We start from the raw sequence: 25468 nt of genomic DNA, 5'->3' as shown, positions 1-25468 counted from the left end.
TATTTAACTCTGACCCAGCTTACAACTCAGGCTGTGAGAAAGAATCTTAGAAATGGAGATCTAGAAAAGTTGAATTCAGGAAAGTAGGAGTCACAGATGGTGGTGATGGCTGGAAAAAGGAATTCTTTATGGGGATAGTTAGGAAGAACTACCAAGACGACTGTGGGCAGAGGATTCTGGTAAGCGAGCATTTTCTGAGCTTTTTCTTTCCTTAAGTGTGTTGTCGTTGGGGGAAGGTGAGAGAGAAGTTGCAACAAGAGATGAATGCAACCTCTGTGAGCAGGTTTTCTCGGTGGCCTCAGTGTCCCTATAAAGCCTTGCTCAGTGCCCATTTGCAAATATGCAGTCTAGAGTATTGTATGATTCCTCTTTCGGTGAAGTCACTTTTTCCACAGCCCTTCACTACAACAGTGTTCAGCTAACTGGAGTAATTCGGCCCCCCAAAAATGGGGCACCATTCAGGAAAATAAACCATAACCCACTGATAGGCCACTATGATTTCCCTTTGCTTCATCTTCATTCTGGGCTACAGTCCACTTTGAAACTAAAGCTACTTCTCCTCCTGCGTCTGGAGAGTTCGCATGCATCCAGTTCTGTTCTGTGAATACGCCCAAGAATAAGGGCTGGAGCTCCAGCTCCCCTGGGAGCTCCTGAACACATACGTATGTGATTGCTGCCAAATCGGGGCTTGGCCAGAAGGAGCAAAATACGATCAACTCCGAAGCAGAACAAGATCACCTCAACAGTGAGTCAGACGCAGGCAGCTTCCTGGCTTTGGCAGGCTGGATCCTGGCCCTCTGCTCTCTGGGCCTCATGCCCTGTCTCTAGGGCAGGGCATGACATAGCAAAAACAGCAAATGAGAGTCTGGGGCCAGATATTTCCTGACTCATTCCTACAAGGAGAAGCCTTTCAATGAGAAGCAACTTCAGGGAAGTGGAAAGCAAGGGTCTAATGTTACTTCCAAAAGATGCCTGAGATGTTTTGACAACCGGATACACTAGCTCATCCACAAGGCCTCAAATCCTTTTCCCCAGCAGACTGACACAGCACAAACGGTCATTCAACATATTAAATCACATTCTATTATGAGAATTTCTCTCTCCTATCCCGCCAAACAGGAGCGATCTGAAACCCTCCAGTGAAAAGAATATTGGTAGAAGGGAATATGTTTACACAAACTGATCAAATGAAGAGATACCTCTCCCTACTTTCTGGGTAGACAGATTTCCTTTCTCCTTCACTCTTCCGGACTGAGCTTATCTACTTGAGAATCATTGAATTCGATGAAACGGGCACAGAACACCTCAGGCACATAAACATTAAATACTTATAACCATTTCTGAAACTTTAGTTCCCCCAAATCAAACAAGGGCTTTTTAACTAGTTTGAAAATAATAAAACTTTTTCCAAAAAACCTCCATATCCAAATGATTTCTGAATTAAAGATTTTAAAGCCTACGAAACTGATTTGTACTTGAGAATTAAAGTCGGATACTCTCATTGTTTCTCACCTTCCATTTCTTTTGAGTGTCACACAACCTCTTCCTGTAGGTGCTACCCTTTAACAGGCACCTACAGACAGACAAATCACCTGTGAGTAACAAGGTTGTTTCGGCAAGCGAGCCGAAATGGTGCTGAAGGACTTTCATTATGAACAGACTCCCAGAGAAGAAACTCACTAGAAATAGAACTACCACCACCCAGAAGAGAAAATGACTTCTTCACAGCATCCAGCTCCATTCCCACCTTCTCCACAAAGCACCTGCCAGCTGCCTGTTCTGCCCCTTCTCTCCTTTCTCACAATGAGAGGCAGTAAGCAAGTTTGCATTCACTATCATCTAATGGTTTCATGACCTGGTTTTAATTCCCCATTTCCATTATACATTTTTTGAGGGTGGAGACCAGGCCTCAGTCTTGGTAATCCTTAAAGGACACAATGCAGGACCAAACAAGCCAGGAATCTTCAGGAAATACCATGGACTCACTGCCACATGAAATATTATGAATATGGAAAGCCAGTGCCTCTAGGAACTGAGGAAGAGGAGAAAAAAAATCTATAACCCTCAAAGTATTGTTACAGAATCTGCACACAGCTTCCGATTAACATCCTCTCCCCTTTCAAACCACAAATATCTCTCACCTTCTTTATCAATCAACAAATGTATACTAAGCCTCTACTTAACGTACGAGAGACATCATGGCTGTGGAGTTATAAAGGTGAAGAATCAGTCCCTAACTCAAAAGTGCTCACAGTACAGTACCAAGGACAGTAAGGTAAAGACAAACAGTAGAAGGTGGCGTCAGTCATACTATGATTGTATCAAGCAGCTTTGAGATCCAGAGAAAGAAGTTTCCAAACCTGCCAGTGGTGGAGGGAGAAAGACATGGGAGTCAGGTAACAGGAAAAGGAAGAAATTATTACCAAACGTGCAAGGGACGAACCCCTGATACAGCAATATCATGGTTGAAAGCATAGAAACAAGAGAGAATGTGGCAGTTTCAAGAGCCTTGGATAGTTGGATTTGGCTGGAGAATAAGGTCAAAGGTGGAGAGTAAGGATACAAAGTGCGATGATATATAAACATTAAAGTGCCTGACTTGGTTCTATAGGCATTCGGAAGTTAGTGTGGGGGGTAAAGCACTCAAGTGACAAGATCCAGAGAATGCATTCAAGAGATATTCAGTAGTACAGACACTAGATGTTCAGTAGTATAGACACTAGGACTCTGTGCATAAAGGTGAAGGGGGAGAGAGGAACCTAAGATGACCCTCAAGTTCTTGGCTTAGGCAACAAGGCAAATGGTAGAACTATTAATTGAAATAGGGAATTAAAAGCAAGGAACAAATTGCGTGTGGGAGATAATAAGGCCAGTTGTAGACATCTTGGGCCACGGGTGTCAATAAAATATCCAGGTGAAAATACCAAGAGGAGAGCTAGTTATACAATCCCTGAGCCCAGGAAAGAGGTTGGGGACAGTTGTTTTGAGTTGAGTGTCAGGTAGGTAGAACTGAAATCATGGCACTAGATGGACACAAAGGAAATGATGTGGAAATGTAAGGGAACCCTGGAGAAGCCTCAGATGCAAGGAGGAAGCTTCTCCTTAAAGCAAGAATATTGGTAGTGGTGGTGGTAGTAGTGGTGGTGATTGCTGCTATGCTTAGTATGATAAATACAAAGAAGAAGTGTGATTCTGCAAATATTTAGGATTCTCTCACAGGCATACATTTTCATAAACCTTGGGCAAAAAAGCATGGAAGAGGAAATGCCTTTTGTGATGGCTACTACATTTCACTATTGAGTCTGACTTTTTTTAATGACTCTGAGGACATGAGCAGTGTTTTATTTTCATGATAGACTGAAACTTCAAAGACTGGCAGAAAATCAGAGCAAGAAGACAAAACAAGGACTTCACAGTTCTACCATATCTAATACTGCAAAGGACGTTCATCTCTTTAATTTTAATAGACAGATAGACTTTTACTCTAGTAGGTGAACTTTCTTGTTCTGATGATGACAAATGATTCTCCCTATTCATCTCTGGTCATTTCATGTAAGAAGTGCTTCTGGATCAGAGGGAACAAGGCTTTGAGGTTTCCCTTCCATTTCATGCATTTCCTTCTCGTCTTCCTCACAAATATATTTCCTAACTGTTAAAGAGTCAGGGAAGAAAAGGAAAGTGGAACAGAAAAAAAGGAAAGAAAAATGCACAGAAAGAAAGGATCTAGTTACTAACTGAGCTTCATTCTAATGAGACGACTGCTGCCACTCCACTGACACACACATACGCCCCCTGTCAGGTCAGGAAAATCATAGGTACTTCTAAATATCAAACAGTTCATCACTAGGGTCAAAGAAGCATTTGCTGAGAGCAAAGTAACTACACTTAAAACACCACAGTAACACTTATATAATAAAGGCTGGTCAGGAAATTTCCACTCAAGAGGGCAATGAAATTTTAAGTGGAAACCCACCCAACCTTCCCACATACACTGCCACTGCCACCACCACCACCAACAATATGATAATATAATATTTTAAAAATAAATAAATAAAAAGATATAACTGCACTCTAATTTTTGTTAAACTTATCTGTGAAACAAAGGGAACACAGTTTCAGAGGTCAGTGGGAGCATAAACTGAAGGACTACTGGCTCCAGGACCTGTGGAAATCAGCAGAACCAGACAGACATTTAAAAATCCTGAGGTATCCCAAGTACAACACACCTGTAATCCACCAGGCATGGGGCAGGTGGCTAGAGCTAGGCTCTCCATGTGGAACTGGGGGTTGGAAGAACTCTCCACACTAAATGGAGGCCCAAAATCTATGACTGAGTTCCCCACTTGCCTGGGAAACTAGATTTGACATGCCTAACCCTCCCACCCCACAGGATGTGATTTATTAGCAGGAATAATAAGACTTAGCTCTCAACCAAAGCACTTAGGTTGAGGGAAGAGCCAGAGAGGGAGTAGAAAACAGAAGGAGAGAGAAGAAGGTTCCAACTCACCACAACCATGAGTATACACACAAAATCCTCCTTTATGACAGAATTATACAATTTCTAGAGTACAAAGAAAGCTAGGATAGCAAACTCAACAAGTACAAAAATTCAGATATTTAGAGCTTTGTAATATAGAATGAAAGTGAAATTGCCAACATCCAGGCCCCAAAAGAAGAAATAAATTGAGAGGAAGGGATACTTAAAGAAAAAACAACAATTCCTCAAAATTAAATGAACTTCAGAGACCTCAATCCAAAGAACTCAGAGTGCCAAACAAGGGAATAAAAAAAATACCACACAATGGAAAGACATTTCATGCTCATGAATTAGAAGAAAAACTACTGTTAAAATGTCTATACTTACCCAAACTAATCTACAGATTCAATGCAATCCCTATCAAAATACCAACAGCATTTTCACAGATCTAGAACAGACAATCCTAAAATTTGTGTGGAACCACAAAAGACCCTGCATAGCCAAAGCAGTCTTGAAAAAGAAAAGCAAAGCTAGTGGCATCACTATTCCAGACTCCAAGTTATGTTACAAAGCTGTAATAATCAAAAAGTATGGTATAGGCACAGAAGTAGGCACACAGATCAGTGGAGTAATAGAGAAAACCCAGAAATAAACCCACAATTATATGGCCAATTAATCTTCGGCAAGGCAGGAAAGAATATCCGAAGGGCAAAAGATAGTCTTTTCAACAAATGGTGCAGGAAAAATTGGACAACAACATTCAGAAGAAAGAAACTAGACCACTTTCTTATATCATACATAAAAATAAATTCAAAATGGATTAAAGACCTAAATGAGAGACCTGAAAACATAAAAATCCTAAAAGAAAACATGGGCAGTAACTTTTTTTGACATTGGCCAAAGCAACTTTTCTCTAAGTATGTCTCCTGAGGCAAGAAAAACAAAACTAAATATACACTATTGGGACTGTATTAAAATAGAAACTTTCTGCACAGTGAAGGAAACAACAAAACTAAAAGGCACCCTGTGGAATGGGAGAAGATATCTGCAAATGACATATCTGATAAAGGATTAGTATCCAAAATATATAAAGAACTTATAAAATTCAATATCCAAAAAAATAATAATCTACTTAAAAATGAGCAGAAAACATGAAACAGACATTTCTCCAAAGAAGACAACCAGATGTCCAACAGACACAAAAAAAGATGTTCACCATCACTTACCATCAAGGAAATGCAAATCAAAGTACAAGGAGATATCACCTCACACCTATCAGAATGGCTAAAATCAACACACAAAAAAAACAACAGGTGTTAGTGAGGATGTGAAGAAAGGGGATCCCTCCTGCACTGCTGATGGGAATGCAAATGGGTGCAGACATTGTGGAAAACAGTATGGAGGTTCCTCAAAAAAATAAAAATAGAACTACCCTACAATCCAGTAATCACACTATTTACCTAAAGAGCACAAAAACACTAATTCTAAGGGATATATGCACCTCCACATTAATAGTAACATTATCTACAATAGCCAAGATATAGAAGCAGCCCAAGTGTCCATGAACTGATGAATGGATAAAGAGGAGATATATATATACATATATATATAAAATATATATACAAATATTATTCAGCCACCAAAAAAAGAGTAAAATCTTGCCATTTGCAACAACATGGATGGAGCTAAAGAGTATAATACTAAGTAAAAAAAAAAGAAAACAAAACAGTCAGAGAAAGACAAATACCGTACGATTTCACTCATATGTGGAATTTTAGAAATAAAACAAATGAGCAAAGCTTTAAAAAAAGGGTGGGGGGGAGACAAACCAAGAAACAGACTCTTAACTACAGCAAACAAACTGATGGTTACCAGAGAGGGTGGGGAGAGGGGTGAAATTGTTAATGGGGATCAAGGAGTACACTTGTTATGATGAGAACTGAGAGACATGGAATTAATGAATCACTGTATTATACACCTGAAAGTAATGTAACACTGTATGGTAATGGAATTAAAAATTTTAAAATAAGGAAGAAAAGAAAAAGAGAGAGAGAGAAAATATAGAATACATTATTGCAAAATTTGAGAATATCAAATACAAGGAAAAAAACAGAAACAAAAAGCTTCCTAATATAAAAAGCAGATCTTACAAAGAACCAGACTGACATCAGACTTCTCAACAGCAACTCTGCATGCACAGTAATGAAGTAATATTTTTCAAGTATTAAAGAATTTTGAGCAAAGAATTATATATTCAAAATGCCAACTGCCATTCAAATGTGACCATAATAAATGTATTATTAGACATAAAAATACACAAGGTTTGCCATACAAAGAACTGCATTGATAACACTCTTAAGGAAAACATTCAATTGTTTAAATAAAAGAAGTAATATGGTATATTCAACAAACTTGATAATGTCTATTGTTACCTTATAAAAACTTTAGGACAAAAGGTAAAAACATAATGATAATGATCCAGAACAAAAATTCTGGAAAATATCAACATGACTGGGGAGGAGAGCCCAGAGGCAGAGGAGAGTGCATTAAATAATTTGTCTTATTAGGAGTGGTGAGAGAAACACATATAATTAAGTTTAAGATATCAAGAGATAAATGGGATTATATGCCCCAACATAAGAAGAATCGCCTTAGGAACAAAAACAGTACTGGAAGCAAAAGAACATTTGCTTTTTTGAAGAAAAAGCAAGAAAAAAAAGTATCAAAGTTTATTAAATAAAAATCATAAAATGACAGAAGTCCTAATATAATGGTAAATACAATAACATAAATGGATTAAACTCAATAGTTAAAAGGCAGGGACTGCCCAAATACATATATTTTTTAAATCCAACAATATGTTGATCACAAAAAAAATGCTTAAAAAAAGGCTGAGAGTAAAAAAATAACAGAGGTAATGGGCAAATATTAAGATAATGATCTTAACAAAGTGGAGAGATGAAGGGAGTCATTTTATACTGGTAAAGGGACAAGATGATCTAACAAGAAGGTAAGCACCTAAGGATAAAGCCTCAAGGAACAAGTGGAACTGTAAAGAAAAACAGAATAATCAACAACTGTAATTGGAGATTTCAACACACTACTCTCAGATGCTATCAGGCAGGCCAAAAAAAAAAAAAAAAGAGAGATATCCATAGTCAACAATACGGAGGTGATCTATTTTTTTTTTTTTAAGATTTTATTTATTCATTTGACAGACAGAGATCACAAGTAGGCAGAGAGGCAGGCAGACAGAGAGGAGGAAGCAGGCTCCCTGCTGAGCAGAGAGCCTGATGCGGGGCTCGATCCCAGGCCTGGGATCAGGACCCAAGCCGAAGGCAGAGGCTTTAACCCACTGAGCCACCCAGGAGCCCCCAGAGGTGATCTATTTCACACACACACATACACACACACACACACACACACACACACACACACGGCAATAAATGGGATACATATTCTTTAAAAATACATAGAACATGGGGTGCCTAGGTGGCTCGGTTGTTAAGCATCTACCTTCGGCTCAGGTCATGATGCCAGGGTCCTAGGATCGAGCCCCACATCAGGCTCTCTGCTCTGTGGTAAGCCTGCTTCTCCCTCTCCCGATCCCCCTGCCTGTGTTCCCTCTCTCGCTGTATCTCTCTCTGTGAAATGAATAAATTTTTTTAAAAAATCTTAAAAACACATAGAAATTAAAAATAGAGCTACTCTATGACCCTGAAATTGCACTACTGGGTATTTACCCCAAAGATACAGATGTAGTGAAAAGGAGGGTCATCTGTACCCCAATGTTCATAGCAGCAATGGCCACAATCGCCAAAACTGTGGAAAGAACCAAGATGCCCTTCAAAAGACAAATGGATAAAGAAGATATGGTCCATATATACAGTGGAGTATTATGCCTCCATCAGAAAGGATGAATACCCAATTTTTGTATCAACATGGACGGGACTGGAGGAGATCATGCTGAGTGAAATAAGTCAAGCAGAGAGAGTCAATTATCATAGGTTTCACTTATTTGTGGAGCATAAGGAATAACACGGAGAACACTGGGAGAAGGAAAGGAAAAGTGAATTGGGGGAAATCAGAGAGGGAGACAAACCATGAGAGACTGTGGACTCTGAGAAACAAACCAAGGATTATGGATGGGAGGTGGGTGGAGGATTGGATGAGCCTAGTGGTGGGTATTAAGGAAGGCACAGATTGCATGGAGCACTGGGTGAGGTGCATAAACAATGAATCTTGGAACGCTGAAAAAATAAAATAAAATTTTTTTTAAAAACACATAGAACAATAACAACAACAAAGCAGATACAGACCCATAAATATAGAGAACAAACTGATGGCTGTCAGAAGGAAGCAGGGTAAGGGGATGGGAAAAATGGGTGACAGGGAATGGGGGATTCGGGTTTCTGGTTATGAAATGAATAAGTCACAGGGATGAAAGGTACAGCATGGAGAATATAGTCAATGATATTATAATAACATGGTATGGTGACAGACGGTTGCCTCACTTGTGGTGAGTATAGCATAATGCTGAGACCTGTCCAATTATAAAGTTGTACACCTGAAACTGATGTAACATTTTGTGTCAATGACACTTAAACAACAATAAAGAAGAGGAACACAGAATATTTTTTGAAGCAAGACTAAGGTCTTAAATACCAAAAATTGACTATTATACATACTGTCATCTCAGATTAAAATTGCAAACTATTTATAACTTCATAAACAAAGGTACAGATTTAACAATTTCCATATGCTGGTAAACTAAATATGGTTAAAAAGAAAATCATAATGGAAATTTTAAAAATTTTAGAATTCAATGATAATAAAAACATTTCACATCAAAATTTATGAAACACACCAAACAAACAAACAAACAAAACAAAACAAAGCAAACTTTATAGCTCTAAAATATTTATTGGAAAACAAAAAAGGTTCAGAACATTATTATGCCATATTTAAACAGACAATTTTCCAAAATACTGATAGTCAAATGAGAGTCATCATGGCTGTTTAAATGATCAAATTAAATTTAGTTACAGCATGGTTAAAATTAACAAGTCAGAAAACGACAGATGTTGGTGAGGTTGCGGAGAAAGGGGAACCCTCCTACACTGCTGGTGGGAATGCAAGCTGGTGCAGCCACTCTGGAAAACAGCATGGAGGTTCCTCAAAAAGTTGAAAATAGAGCTACCCTAGGATCCAGCAATTGCACTACTGGCCAAAGATACAAATGTAGTGATCCAAAGGGGCACATGCACCCAAATAGTTCATAGCAGCAATGTCCACAATAGCCCAACCATGGAAAGGGCCTAGATGTCCACCAACAGATGACTGGATAAAGAAGATGTGATATATATACAATGGAATATTATGCAGCCATTAAAAAACCGAAATCTTGCCACTTGCAATGATGTGGATGGAACTAGAGGCTATTATGCTAAGCAAAATAAGTCAATCAGAGAACAATTGTCATATGATCTCACTGATATGAGGAATTTGAGAAACAAGACAGAAGATCATAGGGGAAGGGAGGGAAAAATGAAACAAGACAAAACCAGAGAGGGAGATAAACCATAAAAGACTCAATCTCAGGAAACAAACTAAGGGTTGCTGGGAGGGGAGGGGGTAGCTAGGGGATAGACACTGGGGAGGGTATGTGATAAAAATTGTGTAAGACTGATCAATCACAGACTTGTACCCCTGAAACAAATAATATATGTGATTTTTAAAAATTCAGTTAGAGTAAACTCTCAATAAAACTAAAATTTACTGAAATACATTTGATATACTTTTTTAGTGCATGACCCAAGGGGAATTACTTGTATATTATAATTAGTAAATACAAGCTATATTGCAAGGTAAGAAGTTAATATCCTTAACTATTATCATTAATATTTATTGGCATTAAAACTTTCTAGGGGAAAAAAAGTGTCAAAAATCACAGGGGAAATCCATGAGAAAATGTGATTCAGCAAATAAAAACTCACCCTAAGTACAGAGAAATAGGTCTGAAGACTAAATATGATCTATTAAACTTCTGAAGGTTGATTTCAACCAAAATTAGGTGGACGCTTTCAGCCTCAGGGGGTGAACAAAGCCGCTGTGGTTAATCCCCTCCCCTTGTGCCTGGAACCATTCTCCTGTCATTCTGTATTTTCCATCTTTTAAAATAGGGCTGCCCAATAATAATCACTATGGTCTAGCTGAGAGTATTTTGACCTCTTTGCCCAACTGGTGCATCTTCTCTAATGATGCTGCACCCAAACATTTAGGCTTAAAGACCGAAGCCGAGGAGGGCTGAGCAGGTGGGAAAGGGAGAGAGGATACCCTCAAGAATCAACATCTGTCACAGTAGCCGACAGACAACAGCTTTTGGAATGAAGTTGATGGGATGAGGCTGTAAGTGAAGGGGGCGGTGGGAGGTGTCAGTGAAATGCTGCAGTAGGAAGAGAACTTCATTTGTTTTTTTTGCTAACTTATATAAGCCTGTTCAAAACACAACCTTTGAATGAAGCAGGAAATACTCACACTGCCCTAGTTTCCACCATGTGGCAGATATTATGACATCAATATAATCTCTTTCGAGCCATAGCCATCTTTCCTTCTAATGTTGCCCAGGACATAACATGTACTGAAAAGGAGTGCCCTGTATCAAATACAGTACTCCCAAATTCATTTCCTATAGTTTCTGACATCATTTCTACTTTGCTAAGATAAAGTCTGAGTCACCGTATTTTACCACGTCAAAACCAGATAACAAATATGGAAGCAACCTATGTAAATTAAGCTAAATAGGTTCAGGAGCTGGTGAGAAGCTTCAGATATATTAAACAGTAGGAAGAAAGTATTTTTCCACTGATTTTCCCAAAGATGAGAAGGGGACCAATAAGGGAATTTTAAGGCAAATGGAAATCAGAGAATTCAATAAGGATCCAGTGCATGGGAACAGAAGCATGCGTCAGGCAAGGCTCTTCCCCGAAATGTGTTTACTACGTAGACGTTCAAACTCTGCTACTTGACTCGTGAGAAATGAGACATCCTAGAATTGTCATATTGGAGCAGAAAAACCCATCTAGGACAGAATTCTACCTTTAACAAGGACATCTAAGGACAATGCAGTTGTCCATGGCCTCATGCTTTCTATCCAAGTCTTGGATGTGCGTCGTAATTCCTACTTGCTTTCAGACTACTGGGTAAAATCATTGCAGACAGTGAAACATTCTCTAGCTGCACCTCTGAGTAAGAAGCATGACTTCCAGAATGGCTTATCACTCGTGCCTGCTCCAAAGGCAAGATTATGGTTTCATCCAGTGTTTTGTTTTGTTTTGTTTTGTTTTGTTTTGTTTTGTTTTTTAAAGGGGTGTCATGAGGTATGTGGTCTCTTTTTTTTTTTTTTTTTAAAGATTTTATTTATTTATTTGACAGACAGAGATGACAAGTAGGCAGAGAGGCAGGCAGAGAGAGAGGCGGAAACAGGCTCCCTGTCGAGCAGAGAGCCCGATGCGGGGCTCGATCCCAAGACCCTGGGATCATGACCTGAGCCGAAGGCAGAGGCCCAACCCACTGAGCCACCCAGGTGCCCCCAGTGTTTTGTTTTTGAATCTCTTGTCCTTAGCACTAGTATTCCTGTAATTACTGACGTAATTCTTAATGATGTCAGAAACTATAGGAAATGAATTTGGGAGTACTGTATTTGATACAGGGCACTCCTTTTCAGTACATGTTATGTCCTGGGCAACATTAGAAGGAAAGATGGCTATGGCTCGAAAGAGATTATATTGATGTCATGAGGGCGGCCAGATACCCAAATTTACCGTGAGACTGAGGAAAATGGTAAAAATAAGGGAACAGCCTATTTTGCCTAGGTGGTTTGCCTAACACTGATTTCATCCAAGTAGCCCACTCTTTGGTTGCTGAAGAAAAGTGAACAGGCTTGTTTCTTCACAACCTACTCAAATGGCTGGCTGGGTCAGAACTTCACGGATTTCTGTGACCTTCTCTAACTGAAAGCTGTGGTATACAAACAGAAGGACTGACGCACAGCAGAGCAGTCTGTGAGCAGCAGGGCTGGGAAGGGTCAGGGTCAGATTCAACACCCAATTAATACCTAACGAGCCAAAGAAAACCTGGCACTCCCTTCACATCTTCCCATACGCCAGTCTACTGTACCCAAAATAGCCAAAGACCTGAGATAATCTGCTTTATGAAACACTATCAATAGTGCCCTTAAACAGGCAAGATCTATAAAAAGAAAAAATCTAAAGCAAGAAAAAAATTAAAGTTGATATATTTTTCAGGCCAGATATTTATTCTTATCCATTCCTCAAAACTTCAACCAGAAGAATTACATCATATTATCTTACACATCAGCTTTCCTTAACTAGAAAAGTAGATACACACACACACACACAGTTCCTTTCTTAAACTAATTAGAATAATCAAGAAAGGTTAGGAAACTCAAAGTTTTACTTTAAAATTGAACTTTTAAAATTCCTAAAGTAATTGGATATCTTTTGTTAAAAAAGCAAATCCAACCCTACCTTTCAAAGGGAATTCTTAAGTGTTCCTAGAGTAGTAGGTGGTAAATGATTAGTTAGAAAACACTCTAGATTCTTTGATCAGAAAATCTTCCCTAACTCTTACATTAGGGGAGAAAGGGGAGGAGGCAGAAGAGATTAACCCTGCCAAATGCCCATTAAGGGAAGAAAGCTAATTGTGTTTCTCAGCAGTGGGAGGTGCCCTGAGACAGGTTATCACTGCCGAGTGGAAGGAAAGGTTCCTAAGGTCCCACTTACCCAATTCTCAGTTCCGCTACAAGTTAAGGCAATGTCATGCTGGGCAGGGGGCAAAATGTCCCAGTTCCTCTCATTTCATTTTGCCCTCATGCAACAAGACAAATGATAATGGAAACCTTAATGAAGCTAAATAACATGCAGATTAATGACACTCAGTGGCTAAATGAGAATAATTCACTTGGGTAATACAATTTCTTTATCTGAAATTGTGTCTAGGAAAGGTTATCTCAGTAGAATAGCCTCCTACTCCCAATCCTAAAAGCACAACAAAACTACATATAGATATGCACCTACCAAAACACTTGTATAAGAGGGAAAAAGGCAATTCCTGAACTACGAATTCATGCGTCACATTAAGGCATAAAAGATGTAATGAAGTTATAATAAAATTATTAGGCAAATTCTATTTTCTATTGCTTGCAGATTGAAAAACTTAAGGATGATGCTCGCCCCCCAAATCTACTACACAGCCTGGATTTACCAACCACATATGCGAGGACAAGCTGATGAGTTAATATCACACGACATAAAACACAAACCCCATTATAACATTATAGCAGCAGCTAATGGGCATTAGGTTACAACTCCAGGAACCACCTCTACTACTTGCAAAGGTCGATGGAAGTCTGTAGCAATTCAATTATAAAGTGAATAAGACCCGTTCACTTGCCGTGTCAATAGAAGTCAAAGCAAATTACTTTACTCTGTAAAGCCTGAGAGTATTTTTACACCATCATCAACAGTCCTGAAGTATTATTTACCGACTCAGATTTCTGCCTACATAAACAAACAAAAAATATAACAACCATGTACTATTATCCTGAGGAACCAAAAAGTAATCAGATACTGAATCAAACTGTCTTCCATAAACTTCTGAGGAAGGCTGACACTTTGACAGCTCAGGAAATTTAGATCACTGCTCAGAACACAAACTCCAATCCAGCTGAGACAATGAGGGCTGCTGGACTCCTAGCTATTTACCTGTCCTCCTCCCCTGACATTCTTCTCTCCTGAGGAATGTTAATTATCATCAAATGGTGGATTAAGACACTAGAAGCCAATATGCCTAGGTATTACGCTTGACAAAAATAGAAGATGGAGTTACACTCTCTTTGGAAGTCTACCTTATATGAAAATATACTTGACACCCTTTACCTCATACAGCAGGCCCTCAGAAAAATAAGCTAAAACTCTTGAGTATTTGCAAAATATTGGGCGGTTTACAACTATCAGCTCATTTGTTCTTGGCAAAAAACCCATGTGAAATTTTATTGCACCAAACTCAAGAAGCTTAGAGGAGAATTTGCCGTGATCATAAAAGACAGAAAGAGCACAAGGATTTAAATCCAGATTACTTTAAATCCAAACTTGACCACAAGCAATTCTACCAGTCAATAAAAAAACTCTTTGCTACCTAAGTCTTTCCAGGGATAGTGATTCCCAAAATGCTTGCACATTGTGACTCAGAGAGCAGCCCAAGTTGAAGATGAAAGATATATGAAGTCAAACAGAAAACCACTAACCAGCAAGAGCTATCCATTCTCAATGTGGCACCAATGAAGTCTGTACACACCAGCTCATGCCAGAGTGGCTGCAGACCCTTCTTCTAGGGATCTGCTTCATTCTTTCCACTTCGAATCTTAAACTTACACCCAGCACACCAAATACCAAGCACAACTTGCATCAGTGTTAAGCTGAAACTTTTTAAACTTGGATACATATACATTTATGTGGCACCTGTGTATTCATTTGTATTTACATGTACGTGTACGTAACATTGTGTATAAAAATAATATGTACATATGTGTATAATAAATAATTCTTGTGTATAACAAGGAATACACGTATTATCACACAAGGAATGTGTAACAAGTAATATAGGAAAAAAGAACACAGATAGGAATAAAGAAGAAAACCACGACTCTCACCTCTTAAGTATAACCAAGGTCATAACTGATTCATATTCTTCCAGATTTATTTCTATGCTTCTACATTTCTTGACACAGTTTTCCTTTACAAGTGAGATCATTCTGGAAATTCTGTTTATAGCTTGCTTTTATTCACTCAAAAACATACCACGTATATTATCTCTGTGAAAACATTCTGGTTATCGTTGGAAGACTACAGCCTGCGTGTGGTTAGTAAGGGGTTTGCATTATCCACTTCGGTTGGACTCTGGAACACAAGGCTCTCTTAGGAGTACATGCGCACAACAGAACCTACAGAATACTGTACAGCAGTGAAAAACGGGGAAGGAGAGCTCTGTAGCAATATGAAAAGCAACAATGAGTCTATTTAATATTTTTTTAATTAGGTACACCTGGCTGTTGGATGCATAAGAAAGTAAGAACCTCTATTCATATTTGCTTATAAATACATAAAGAATTCTGGACAGATGAATGAGAAACCACAAGTTCAGCCAGGGGAAACTGAGGCTCTCCAATCATTTGTGACACGCATGAACAGCAGTTTCAACTGGTACAACCCTTCCAACAACAGTGGTTAGCAATCCAGCTTGGATCTCCACCCTGAAATGATTTAAGAAACTATAGGTTGAACTGCATGAAATTTCTGATGGCTTTCGTATTTTTTACCTACTAAATGAGAAGCTCTTTTTGAAATGGCCAAGATTAGATCACTGTGGAACCCAAAGCTGGCACTTTCATGTGGCTCCAGCCACGACCATCAGTGATCACAGACCCACTGCGCAGACGCCGCAGGGTGTGGGCACCGAACTGACGGGGTGGAATGGAGACTTTTCACTACATCATTCTATACTTTCCAGTGTTTCCAACCAGGGAACATGTTATCTACGTTTTTTTAGATTTATTTTTAATAGAAGGAAGAAAGAGAAGGGAAAAAAATACTAGCAAAATCCAGGATATTCAGGCAGCATTACAATGCTGATTGCATTCCCCTTCTACTTCTATGACAACCCGCTACACAGTTTGGTATCTGAGATATCTGCACTACAGCTAACATGAGACAGGGTGTTTGTCCGTTTAGGTAAATGGCTGCATACTCCACAAAAAAACAAATACAGCACTGAAATAAAATGAGTGTTTTCCCTCCTCATTCTCCATAAAAATGAGCACCCCCTTTTCTATCGAGAGCCCATTTCTTTTTTTTTTTTTTTTTTTTTTTTGAGAGAAAGAGGACATGAGCAAGCAGAGGGGAGGGGCAGAGGAAAAGAAACTTAAGCAGGCTCAACGCTCAGCACGGAGCCCGACACAGGGCCTGCTCTCAGGACCCTGAGCTGAAATCAAAATTTAGATCTTTAACCAACTGAGCCACCCAGGCACAGCCCCCACCCTTTTCTTCCATCCTTCCTTCCTCTCCCCCCGCCTCCCCCCCACCACCTTCCTCCCTCTCTTGCTTGTTTGCTTTCTTCCTTTCTTTCTTTTTTGGAGAGCCCGTTTCTGCCAACTGTGTCCCAGATTTAAAACCATGCATATCTCTGCCTCTTCTCTTTCATCTCCTCCATCAGGACCATTACTCTGAATCCAGTACATGGAAACAAGGCCCTTGGTTTTTGTTTTTTGGTTTTTGGTGTTTTTTTTTAATGGAAAACCTAAGAATCATTCCTGAAGTTCAAAAAGAATACATCGACACACTGTTTGAAAGGCACCAAGTATCTCTGAAAGACTCAGAGGCCAACAGGCCATGTGTGTTGAAGAGGAGCTCTCGCTGCAGCACTTGTGTTCCGCACGCCAGATGGGAGGAAAGGAGCCAGACCGTGGGATCGTGCTGCTTAGGCTCAGTCCTGGCTTTGCACTGGCCAGCTGGGAAACTTGGGTGCCTTCCTGACCCCTGGGCCTCAGTTTCCTGAACCATAAAATGTAATTTCTAGTTCTGGATTCAAGCAGCTCTTGGACGGTTATGAGCACTATCTATTATCGGACCGACATTGCTAAAAACGGTGTCTGGCATACAATGGCATATGTAACTGTTCACCATCATCACCCTCCAAATTCTGTATCTTATTCTTGCATTAACAATTAAAATGTTTGGGGTGCCTGGGTGGCTCAGTGGGTTAAAGCCTCTGCCTCTGGCTCAGGTCATGATCCCAGGGTCCTGGGATTGAGCCCCACATCGGGCTCTCTGCTTAGCGGGGAGCCTGCTTCCCCCTCTCTCTCTGCCTGCCTCTCTGCCTACTTGTGATCTCTCTCTGTCAAATAAATAAATAAAATCTTAAAAAAAAACAATTAAAATGTTTAAGAAAAAGAATATACCTTAAAAATAAGATAATCAACAAAGACTTTAAAAAGTACTATTCTCTTCTGACCCGAAGAGAAAAATAAAATTAGGACCATCATCGCATTTGAAGCTTGAGAAGCCATGCTGTTGATTTTAGAGAGCAAATATTAGTACATGCAAAATGCCAGCCCAAGAATTCATTTTAGTAGGTTTGAAGATTCTTTTTTTCATCCAAGGGTGACACTGGACTCCTTCCAGATATCGTGCAGAGGGTACACAGCAATGCCATGGGAAGTGGAATGAGCCCTCAGAGGAAACCAAGCCAAGCAGCAGAGCTGCTACTCAGAGTTCACAAAAGGCAACTAGAGATGACTAGTTCATAGGAATATTCTCCACTGTTGACTCCATCTCACGTTCTTTCTTTTTCCTCAACAGCTGGTAAGGATTCAGGAAATAAAACTGAGCTGTCACAGGTTTGTTTTGTTATATTAATTGTAGACAACATCCTTACTTCATGGTAACTTTTATCTTGGTCCCAAAGAGTTTTCTGAGTAATAGAAGTTACTTGGAATTGGCCACGTTGAGATAACACCTTCCTCCCCTTCAAGATTTCTGCTCATCTTCCTGGCTATTAAAGAAAACGTTTCAAATCACTCACTCTTGACAGCCTTAAAAATTCTATTTCATTCAGGATAAACAATACTTTGGTTGGTTTGAAAAGATGTTTCTTAGACAGCCCGGCTACCTCCTACGCTGTAGGAGTTTCAAAAAGGGCTATAAAGAGAATGACAGCTGCTTGAATTCAGAACTAGAAATTAAAATAAAAGCTATTAGAAGTGAAGAAAAAACCCACACCACAGGGAGACAGCTTTAAAGAATTTTTCTCTCTTCTATAAATTCTAGTTACCTGCCATGAACTTATTTTCACCACAGAAGCAGCTATGTTTTTTTTTTTTTTTGACGGCATTAAATAAGCTTTTTCCCTCCAGAGAAAAGGGGAAATGTTCATCCCACACAGAAGCAGAGTTAAGATTATATAGGAAGTCATATAAGAAGTTGCCGTGTGCTTTGTCACTAACATTAGGGGGGCTGAGCTTCTGGGAGGCTTCTGGGGAGACGCCAAGGCAGGGGAGGCAGCTTGCATGATTAATGGGCACACCACAACTCAATTACAGCCCTGAAATTTCTGGCTGCCTTTTCCAACCCATTGATCTCATCATTGTAAAATCGAGTTAAGAAATAATCTGTCTACATATACTGTCACTGATTCAAGCCTGGTCTTAGATTTAACTTCACAATAGAGTAATTCCATGTCAGGGAATCATAACATTGCTCTGGAGAGATGGCAAGAGGCCTGGCACTCAGGAAGTTATTATCTAGAGCCCATCCATGAAGTGTCATGCCAAAAAAATGATAAGAATTGAGAGAAGATTGCCAAGCTTGAACCAAAGATCTGTTTGTGCTCAGTTACTTAGGCTGGTTATAATTCTGTGTCAAGCTGATCAGATAGGTCTACAAGAAAACGTCAATAGCTGTAGAATGTCACTGGAAATTCACATCAACAATGGTTTTACGGTGGTTCTTCTTACATCTAGGGAGGACAGAGCAGTTACAATTCACTTACAAAAGCATGTTTTCATGAAAGCAATTTCTAAAGATGCTCTCTTGGGAACTGAGATTAGAGAGTACATAGCTGCCATGACTGCCCGCTATCCACCTTTGACAGCTACTGAAATGAGCGTCTGTTAGTGTAGCGCTTTTCTCCCATCTTGTACCCTCCAGTCTTTGAGTGAATGAGGATATAAGTCTGTGAGGTAAAGTAGAGGGGAAAAAATGAGTTCTCTACTGTTCACAGTTATGAGACTATTCTTTCTCTAAGAAGATGTAACACTGTATCATTTAATATTTCTTCTTAAAATACTCAGAAAATTCTAATATCTTCTTAACATTGACTTTCTATAGGCAGTATGGAAACTGACTTTCCATATGCAATATTTATACTAATACATTTAACACTATTTTTACCAAACCTATTTTCCAAAGCAGTTACATACAGCAGTATGTATTGAAGATGCTAACAAAATGAGATACTTCCTTCCTCTTGATGGAAAGGTGGTCTAAATATTAAAAAAAAAAAAAATCCTCAAAGCAAAACCTAAGACATAAACGCAATGATACATTTATCTATGAGCGTAACACATGGCTGAAGACCTCGTTTTGATTACGTGCCTTCATCCTCCACACTGAGTCAGTTAAGAAGTCCCCTCAACGTGCTTGAACATCTCTCCCAGACTCGTCTTCCATCCCTAGTGCTGGTTCAAGACCACGTCACCCTAAGCCTAAACTACTTAACCAGCCTTTGCCACAGTCTTCCTGATTCCTACAGACAAATTAAGTCCCACTAAACTTCTTTTGGTATTATTTTCCATGTTACAACTCTTCTCCCTTGCTGAAAAATAGTAACTTCTCTTATCATTCTAACGATAAGGCACCTTTCTCTGGCTTTAACAACAATACTGAACAGAAGAAGCTAGTACTTGAGCGTTTACTATATGCCAAACACTAGATGAAGTATATTAACCCCCTAAAATCTTCTCAACCATCCACAGTAGTAGACATTATGGTAACTCCCATTTTGTAGGTAATGAAACAGATGTAGAGAGGGTAAGCTATTTGCCCACCAGTTGAATCAGAATATAAATTCCTCAGCCCAGACTTCCTATCACCTGTTCCTTTCTTAGGCAGACCTTGCCAGGGTTGGCAGCATCTCATCAGGTTGCCCATCACCACCCCTCAGTGCTGTTCCCTTTGGATCAAGCCTCTTCTTTAAGCCCCTGCCTTGTTCTTGCTCAGCTCTGCCACCACGCCTTCATTCAAGCTAGTCCCTCACCTGAAATCATTCCCCGTCCAACTGCCAAAATGGCTCCCCTCAAGGAAACCAGGAAAACTTCCCCACCTCCTGAAGCCCTGGAGTTGCTTCCCGAGGGCCCTCACAGCCGATCCCCCAGCACTGGGCCCTTACTGCCATACTGTTTCATTATTTCATTATGTAGTGACAGAAGGGAAGTAGAATATCTACTCCTGAAAACAGAAACACTATGCGACATGATGCGGAGTTTATAAAAGCTCTTCAGTAGATAGCCAGTATAGGGGTTCCTGGGTGGCTCAGTTAGTTAAGTGTCTGCCTTAGGCTCAGGTCATGATCTCAGGGTCCTGGGATCCAGTCCCTCATCAGGCTCCTTGCCTGGCAGCGGGGCCTGGGGGGGTGGGGCTGCTTCTCCCACTCTCTCTGCCTCTCCCCCCACTTGTGCATGCTCTCTCTCAAATAAGTAAAATATTTTTTAAAAAAGATATGCAGGGGTGCCTGGGTGGCTCAGTGGGTTAAAGCCTCTGCTTTTGGCTCAGGTCATGATCCCAGGGTCCTGGGATCGAGCCCTGCATGGGCTCTCTGCTCAGCGGGGAGCCTGCTTCTCCCTCTCTCTCTGCCTGCCTCTCTGCCTACCTGTGATCTCTGTCAAATAAATAAATAAAATCTTTAAAAAAAAAAAGATATGCAGAAGTCTGATTTTAGTATCCAGTATAAGAAAAATTACTAATAAATGATAGAGGCAAAAAAAACCTCCAAACTGCCAGAAGCATTCCATATTTTAGGATTTAAAATCTACATTTCAAAAAGCCATACAGTAGCCTACTTTTTTAGTTCTATTCTCTTGCTTATGCCTCATTATTCAACAAGATTTTTTCTGACATACCTAAGGTGCCTCATTTATCTCATCAGCATTATTCTCAAAGATAGGGGACATTTAATTGTTAGGTGATCATTTTAAAAAATCCAACTTGTTATCATTTTAAGCTGAAAGGACATTTATACAACTTATTTGTCCTACTCCAATTTTAGAGACTGATCCATGTCACAGTATGTTCTTCCTTAGAACAGAAGGGAAATGTTCATGCTTCACTGTTTATCTATCTCCCTTTCAACAGTTACATTTTCACTTTTTGCTTATAAGGCTCTGCATCCTTGTCACACTGTAGGACTACAATAACACATGTTCAACAAAATGTGCTGCAGTTAGCACATCCAGCATCCAAGTGTGAAAGTGCCAACCCAACGATACCCAAGTAAGACCTACTCTATATTATTAAATCTTACCAACTGGCTTGCAAGATGATTCTGTTTTCAACTCACCATAAATCATATTTTTTCAGTTGCCTAAACAAATAAACTGCTATATCATGTACAAAAGAAGATGGGCACAGCATACCTAACTACCCAAGAATTTACAAATAAAAACTTGTCCTGTGAATGCCTAGTTCTGTTTAAAATTAGAGCTAGCATAAAGAAAGAGAGAGCTTAGTCAAAATTTAGACGGCAATCATCCTTCTCTCCCACTCCCCAAGCCTTTAAAATTTTTCTTCTGCCATGAATGGAAACAACAAAGAATATATTTCATGTAGCCTCAAGAACCTTCCTTATATTTGGGAGAATTACAACAAAGACAACAGTCTCAGGGCATCCAAGTGGTTCAGTTGGTTAAGCGCCCGACCCTTGATTTCAGCTCAGGTCATGATCTCAGGATTGTGAGATAAGAGTCCCGAGTTGGAATCAGGCTCTGTGCTCAGAGGGGAGTCTGCCTGGGAGTCTCTCTCTCCCTCCCTTCTGCCCCTCCCCACCCCAAAGAAAGAAAGAAAAGAAAACAGTCTCTCTTTATATAAGTGGTAGTAAGGACATAAATATGGAGCTGGCAGGAGAAAAGGAACATACGTTATATACTGAACTTGTTTAGAGTTACTTTATTACTAATTCTAAGAAAATAAAAACACAGAAAGATAATTGGAGAATGAATGCAGACCTCTGATTTTTAGTTCTCCTTTTAGTACTTTCTGGTCTACCTCATATTTTGCTATTTCACAACAGACTTAGCCAAATCTCCTCAACTTTGAAGTTCATGAGATTACTAAATGCTATATGAAAACAAACAATATGGCTTCTACAAAATAAAGATAAGAATTTCAGTAAAGATTTAATAGCTACTCTATTGAAAGAAATCTAACCAGAAACTATATCCATTTCAGTTCATATTAATCATCAGTAAGGATCCTTAAGCAACTAACTGGAATTTTAAAGTCTTTTGCAAATAGTAAGTTTAATATCATTTAATCATATATTACAAAGAAAAATAATGAGCATTGTCTATACAGTATGACTAGATGTGCCAAAGCCAATTAAAGTCTTCAACAAAGTAAAGATATTAGGCGTCTTTAATTAAATTGGTCATCTCTCAATTGGGATGAAGGTGGGGTTGAACATATCATAATAAAAGTCACATGTAACAGGAGAGGGTTTCACTCTCATTTTATGCCCGCTTGGATTCTCTGCTTCCACGCCTATCCTACTCCAACTCATATAACAGGCTTGCTGACTCTTCACTAATAATGACTTTTTGATCTGCCTGATGTTTCACTGAAGCCAGTTCTGATGGCTTTCCAGGGTTGGCTATTTGCTACGTCACACAGTTTCATACCCTACTCAATGCAGAAGAAGAACTAACACACTACAAACTCAAATACCAAATCTGTGACCAAATCATAGGGCTAACGAAAATCTCCAGTTGTCCTGTCCAGTCCCTTGAATCTTGACAGATAATCCACCTAAATTTAAAGAAAAACTATTTGCCCTGGGTTTCATTAAGTCAAGATTAATTTATACTACGGTGCATAAATGGGAGAGAGGGCATATTTGCATTTAAATTATCTATCACATTCATATAAGCTACAAAATTGAGAAAAATAATCCACCAACGTTGGCTATAATGCATACCTTAACCAAACCTAGAGAAACACAGAAAGTGACTGGCACCACTGATAAGAAGAAATACAAAAAAGATGAACTTTTTGAAAACTATGAGTTGACAATAACAGAACTTAAGCTACTGGGGAAAAAAAAAACTACATCTTAATGGCAAGAATAGATTCCCCCCCCAGAAGGGGGCACAGTTTTCAATATGATAAGTGGTATTCAATAACACAGTTTTTTTAGTAACCTTCTCCTATATGCTTCCTTTCAAAAGTTCTTCTCTTCATTTATGCCCAACTTACTCTCTTTTTGGAAAATGCAATATGTAGACCTTACGGTTCTCTCTGAATTAATTCTTTCTCACAAACTTGAGTTTCACTAAAGCTTAGCTACAATTAATGGGTGGGGAGGATAAAAAATAGCTTTTAATTGTTTTATCTTATGACCTCTGAAGTCAAATAAAATCACTCTACAACAAAAGCACGGATTTTCCTGATTCTGACAGCTTGCAACACCAACAACAAATTCCAAGGTTGCAATCAAGCAAGATTAATGTAAAGTTATAAAGTACAAAATGCAGAAGAAAACATCATATAAATAATGAACATAAAAACAGACTAAAGGAATTGAGTATTTCACAATCTTTTCCCCTTATAATCAAATAATTAAGAATTATTATATGACCTAAAACTAGGAAAGCTATGATTATATACCATCTTGAGCATTCCCATAAAAGACGTGCCAAACACCACTTCAGCAACTTCTTACTCATTAATAATCACTTAGCAACCCAATGATCAAAAGGTCAGTATACCATGTATACATGATTGTGTATTATGATTTAATTCCTTAAAATACCAAAATAGTAGATATGATTCTAAGACAAACAGTCCCTCTTCAGTCTTTTCCTTTATGAAATACAGTCAATTCAGTTTTGCTCAAGGGCCAATAAGCCAATGTAGATACTATTCTACATAATGTATGATATATCTCCTTGATTTTTTTTTTCTTTTTCTCTTCTTTTTCTCTTCCTACTTCCCAACAATAGCCTCTTTCACGATTTATTAACACTTCCACCAGAGGACAAGTGAGATACAAGAAAAGGTGCAATTCAAACCAGTCAGTTTTACTCCTTATTAGCAACTCTGTTGAGGGAGTGAAGGTGAGAAAAAAAAGAGAACAAAAAAGTTAGGTGGGATCAGAAGTTGAAACTGATGTCTAAAAGTAAGCTCTGAAATTATAGGTTGATTTTAATGATTCAGGCTTTTCCTCTGGAAACTAAGGATCTGATTGTAAAACTAACAGTTGTATCATATGATGCATGTCTTAATGTAAAAGTATACCAGCACACCTTCACCTTCCATGTTATTACAGGAAGCATTCCGAGTCCTCCCGGGAGACTCCCAAGTCAGTTGTCACTTGCTCTCATCGATCTTTGGATATTAACTACCTGGACGTCTGACTACATAGCTCCTCATGATGCAGGTACTGTATTTGTTTCTGTCTGCATTCATTCCCTTCCTCCCTCTGACATTCACCTTCAACTTCCAAACCGATATAACTGTAATGGCTTGAAAGGATAATTAATGAAAGAGACAAAGAGAAAAAAAAAAGGATGAGAAGAAAAAGAATGACAATGAGTTTCAAGTTCAGGAAACGTCCTCAGGAAATGTGAAGTCCCACAACAAATGAGTCCCCATTTCAGACAGGCCTACTGAAATTGGAGTTTCTGAGACCAGGATCATCTTCCTCTCCATACCAATAACCACATGATTACAAACTGGCAATCGGTGACTTCTACATGGCACAGTCTTGTTTTGTAGAGATCAGCATTTCAAATTCCGATTTCCGAGCTCTCTTTAAACAGTGAGGCAGTCTGGCGATGCTGAAACAATGTGGCTGCATGACAACAAGTAACAGGAACGTGGTAGCCAGGATGAGACAGGAGAACTTCCATTCGCCCGAGTCCCACTACAGCTTATGCTCACTCCACTCAGCGTGGCCCCTCAGGCAGGTCACTTTGACACTCCTGCTAGATGAGGAGATGCTAGCCTCACAAGAACGTCAGAAATATGGGCTAAGTAAGATGCAGAAGCCCTAAACACTAGGGCAACAGAAGACTGTGTCTCTAATCTAGATGCATTTAACATTAGACTATCAGCTCCTCTCAAAAGATCTGCTTTAATTTTAGTT

General features: G+C 39.2%; 1 protein-coding gene across 2 annotated transcripts in view; it reads right to left on the bottom strand.

Moving 5' to 3' along the window:
* Window positions 1–25468, bottom strand: part of ARHGAP10 (Rho GTPase activating protein 10) — a 340466-nt gene that overhangs the window by 27939 nt on the left and 287059 nt on the right. The window lies entirely within an intron of this gene.

Source organism: Martes martes (assembly GCF_963455335.1).
Source record: "Martes martes genome assembly, chromosome: 2".
Lineage (NCBI taxonomy): Eukaryota > Metazoa > Chordata > Mammalia > Carnivora > Mustelidae > Martes > Martes martes.
Note: the sequence above shows the minus strand (reverse complement) of the source record. Positions and strands in the feature narration are given on the sequence as shown.